This window comes from Agelaius tricolor, unplaced genomic scaffold (assembly GCF_023055355.1).
Source record: "Agelaius tricolor isolate 1412-34295 unplaced genomic scaffold, bAgeTri1.0.p SCAF_65, whole genome shotgun sequence".
NCBI classification, from domain to species: domain Eukaryota; kingdom Metazoa; phylum Chordata; class Aves; order Passeriformes; family Icteridae; genus Agelaius; species Agelaius tricolor.
The window spans coordinates 11303-16127 of record NW_027269325.1 but is presented as its reverse complement, the minus strand read 5'-3'; the positions used below and the strand labels follow the sequence as shown (position 1 = coordinate 16127).

At 47.5% G+C, this 4825-nt stretch overlaps 1 long non-coding RNA gene across 1 annotated transcript; it reads left to right on the top strand.

Moving 5' to 3' along the window:
- Positions 1–371: 371 nt before the first annotated feature.
- On the top strand, positions 372–2415 carry LOC139605354 (uncharacterized). Its single transcript, XR_011684337.1, has 3 exons — positions 372–462; positions 1255–1376; positions 2061–2415. It is a non-coding gene; the product is annotated as an uncharacterized lncRNA (long non-coding RNA).
- Positions 2416–4825: the final 2410 nt, after the last annotated feature.

Genomic DNA, 4825 nt, shown 5'->3' with positions numbered 1-4825 from the left:
GTAAGAGGTAAGGATAAGCCTAACTACTTGTAGCTCACAGACCCGTCCAGTGAATACAGCTTTGTATTTTGATGTGCTTATGATGACTTGGAAATCAATTGCTCGTTACAGTAAAAATAAGTGATGTTTTTTTGAACATGACAGCAAAAATAACTTTAAGCACCAACTTAACAATAATAGAGCAACAATTTAAGTTAATGATTTGATGCTATACTATCAAAGTTTAAAGGTAAATTGTTATGTATTGGAAGATGGTATAAAATGTATGTTCTAATGCGTAGGATGTATACAAAGATACGTACATACGTGAAAGTCCTTAGAGGAAACAAATTCTTACGTCTCCTGTTTGACTGTTTATCATGCAATATCTGGTTTTATTTCCCAGGGGATTGGTGAATTTTAAATTTGGAGTCCTCTATGCTAAGGATGGTCAGCTTACAGATGATGAAATGTTCAGTAATGGTGAGTTTTCCACCTTCTCCTTAATTGTTTTGATCACCTGAAGAAAAAAAAAAAAAAGGTAAGATTAAAAAAAAAAAAAAGGTAGGTTTATTATTTGTTACCCTGTTATGTCTGTTTCCGCAGTATTTGCTGGAGCTCTGCTTACCCAAGCTTTGGGTAAAACAAGCTTTGGGTTCCTTCTGTCCCACTGGGTGTTGCCCAGTTTGGTTGCATCTGGTGAAATTCACCCTGAGACCTTACAGAACCAGCTCAAACCACGTGAGAGCCATTCGCAGCTCTCTCAAGACACCCAGAGGGTGGGTGACGTTTCTGAGCGTCTGGCAAGTGTAGTTCTATCAAAACTCAGCCTGTGCAATTTCTGGGGAAAACCCTTCTGTATCCTGAAGGGTTCCTCAAACTCTGTTGAGGATCCAGTTAGCAGTTGCTCACCTGGATGGTTCCAGTTCCTCAAGTTAACACTTGTACTCTTGCCCTGTAGTTTATATCTATTGTAGTTTGGTTATTTTGCAAGATTTTACATCTTTCTTTGGAAAATAAGGTGCATTTCACTCTTTGGAACCTCTCGGATCATTCTTTGGTGCAGCACCACCTAATGGGACACTTGGCTGCTGTGCTGAAGGGCTTGGTTACTAGAATTGTAAATCCCGGAGAGTTTGTAAGTCTTCTGTCCCCAGGGAGGTATCACGCTTTGTTCACTGTTGCTCTGTTTGTTAGGTGCTGCTTCTCATCGGAAGTATTAACTTCAAACTGCCCTGTTCTTTTTTTAACTTTTTTTCTTGGTTCTCTCCATAGGGCAGGGAAAGACTCTCGTATCCTGGTCGTCAGACTCAGCGCTGTCCGAGAAGATACAGAGACTGTAAAAATCATAAGAAGCAAATATGACTGCAGAGGAAACAAACTGGAGAGAACAAAAGGTGATATTGTTATCCTTACCCTGTATTAGAAACATCCACTGTGCCTTGATGCCGGTGGCTGCCAGGGGCTCGTTAGGTCTTTTTAGGCAGGTGTAGGTGTTCACTTATAGGTTTTCTGTCTGGACAAGTCAATTCAGACTTTGCTAAGCTTATATTGGAAAATTACTCTCTAGTTCAGTCCAGCATGACATTTTTGAATGTTGTAAAAAAACCATGTTACTTGGAAATTGCCAATGATGAGAAGCTTTAGGGAAAAATAAGATTTTGGGGTCGGGAGATACGGGAAGAATTTAGTGGGGACGTTAGACTGGCATAAAGCCCGCTTTAAGCTGGACTGGCACACTTGCAGATCCCCTATCAAACAGTAGTGCTTAGATTAGCCTGGGTGCTGCCCATTGTTTCTGTAGAAATAAATGTTTCCTGGTCTTCAGAAGTAAGCTGCTTTGAAAACCTGGAAGTTGCAGTACAGTGACAATCCACGTGCTTTGGATTAAAAGGAGATTTCAGAAGGGTGATAGGCTTTTGTCTTTTCCTACAAGTCCATGTAATGCTATGGAGGAGTTTTTAATTGCGTGTTGCCGAGTTCATCCATCAAAGCCCTGTTGTACCGATCATCATGCAAATACAAAAGAAAAAAATCAGAGCCTGTCCCACCACTTAGAGCCCAGACCATTATTTCCTCAGGCTGCCCTCTGTGTGCCATTAATACTCACCACGGGAGTGAGCTGAGGATTGTTGCAGCTGTTGGGAACAAACTACTTCTCGTCACACATAAATAGAATTGGGATGACGCCTCGGCCAGCGCCTCTCTGCTCTGGTCTCCTGAATCTGCAGCAGAGGAGTTCCGGTCCATCCGGGTGTGCATAACCCAGTTCCCGATGGTCTGAACACGCTGAGCAGTGCTCAGCTGGTGTGGGGGGTTCAGGGAAGGCAGAGTGTGCATTATCATCTTCCTGAACCTACAGACAAATCCAAGTGAGAAGCCATAGGGTGGAAATCCGTCGCATACGTGCTAAATAAAACTTGCAGATTTTTTTAAGGATTGTTTCTGCTTGTTCTTTGTTGTGCTTCTGTGCTTAGAAAGCGTCCCTTGAAAATGAGTTCAATTCATCACTTGAAACTTTGTTTGCAGACCCTCACTGAGCAGAATTTGTTGCAGACTCGGTGCACGCTGTGCTGACCTCCTGGGAGTGTGAGGAGCTGGTGCATGCTACTTTGTGCTTTAGGACACTCTGAGGGATTTATTCCTTTTGGGATCCACGATGAGAATTCCCAAGAGAGGTAGTAATAAGGTATGACATTGGAAAAAAGCCTGTGTCCTTGGAATGTTGTTGTTGTCATCAAAAGTTAATTTTTCCTTCTTTCTTAGCCAGTAGTCAGCTTTTTGCTTTATTTTTTGTGGTATCAGTATTTGATTGTTTAAAAAATTGCTTCAAAAGAACTGCAGTGGCTGGCCACCAGGACCTTGTTCAGATTTGCCTATTTGCTTGTAGCTAAAACGTTTCCATATTGTTTATCATTCTATTTAAGAAACTGCTGCCCAGTCAATTAAGAACTGAAAATCTATCTGTCTAGGACATGGGGAGAGCATTTAGGTCATGTCTTTGTTTCCAGAAAAAAGTTCCAGTGTAGTTTCTAACTAGAGGAAAAGGGGGGGGTGAAGACTCGGGGCTCTGATGCCGTTGGGGGCACCCCGAGGTGCCCAGGAGAGGGAGCCCCACTGCGGTACAGGAGCAGGTATGTTATCACGTACTAGAGAACAAATTATAAATAGAAATATGAAAATTACAAATATAAAAATATTTTTTTAATCGTTAAAGAAAGCGGGTTTTTTTACTTGTCAATAGGCAGGGTTTTGATTATAAAAACTATAAATACAAAGTATATGAAGGTAGAAATCTAAGTCTAGAAATATATCATAAATACATACAGATAAAGTTTACAAATATGAGAAAAATTTAGTTGCAGCAGTAGATACGATACATAATATAAATAATAATTTAAATACGTCAAGAATTTTATAGATATTATATATAATTATTAATAGATTGCATCAAAAGAAACTATAAATATAAATGTGAATATAACTATACAAAGTATAAAAATATTTCGATATCGTTTAAAAGAAGGTGTTTTCTTGTATTTATTTGGTTAGAGATGGGGTTTTTGTTTGGATTAATAGAAGTATTCTAGAAATATAAATCTAACTATAGAAATATACAATCAATACACAACCGAACGCCGCCGCCTTCGGGGGAATCGCACGAGCTCGGCCGAAGCAAGGCGAGAGCGGCCGAACCTGACGGCCTCGAGCGAACCGAGGCGAGGCTTCCGAGGCTGCCTGAAGCGAAGCGAGCCGAGCTCAGGCGAAGCGAGCCTGCTGCTCTCGTGCGCGCTAATTAGCGCGAGTGCGGTCACAGCCTAATGAGCTCCTGCCCGAGCCCGCGCTCCCGGTCGTGTCCGCGCCGTGGCCGGGCCGCCCGCGGGACGCGGCAGCGGGAGAGCCCCGAGCCGGGCGAGCTGAACGCGAGGCAGCGGCGCTTGCCCGCCGTCAGGGAGCCGAGCCGAGGCGCGCCGAAGGCACAGTGCGGCTGGGAGTTGGGCCGAAGCGAGCCGAGGCGCGCCGAAGAGGCGAATGCAGGCGACAAGAGCCGAGTTTAGGCGACAATAGCCGAGTTTAGCCGAAGAGCCGAGCTCCGCCGAGCGCAGCATCCCGGGCAGGGCGAGGCGCCGGGCCGGGCTCGGGGTGCAGCCGGGGCTCTGGGAGGCTTCCCCGCCTGTCCCTCTCTCTAGCCCTCCTTCCTTCTCCCCGTATTCGCCTTCTCTCGCTCCCTTTCCCCCATTCCCTCTCCCCCCACAAACCCGGCTCCTTCCTGTCCTGTCCCTAGCCCGCTACTGCCTTCTGTTCCCCCTCTCTCCTTCCTCTGCCCAGCCTCCCTGTACCCTCGTCCCGGGCTTTCCCTTCCCGTCCCGCTTTCCTCCACAGCCCGAGCTCCCTCCCCGCCCTTTCTCATGCCCTGCTCTCGCTCCTCTCTTCCCGTGCCCCCTTTCCTTCTTTGCCCCGCAGCCGCGGGGCTCGGGCTGCCGGAGAATAAAGCCCCGAGGGCCGGAGCCCGGCGCCCCTCGGCCCTTGCAGGAGTCCCCGCGCGGGGCCGGAGGCTCTCGGCGGATCCCCCCGTGCCGGTCAAGCACCCCGGCCGACAGCGCCGGAGCCGCGGCTTTCCCGGCATTGCGCTGAGAGCGGCCCCCGCTCTGTGCCGTGCCGTCTCCGCCGTCTGTGCCGCTCCCTCTCTCGCTGCCCCTGGCCCGTGACAGCGAGGCTGGGCAGGAACCTCAAGCCTTCTGGGGGCTGCCCCCCCTTTCTTGTTGCAGCAGAATCCCTTGCTGGGGCCATGCACGTGTGGGAAGGGCTTGGGGGAAGCGCTGCGCTGCTGTCCAGGGCAGTCGGA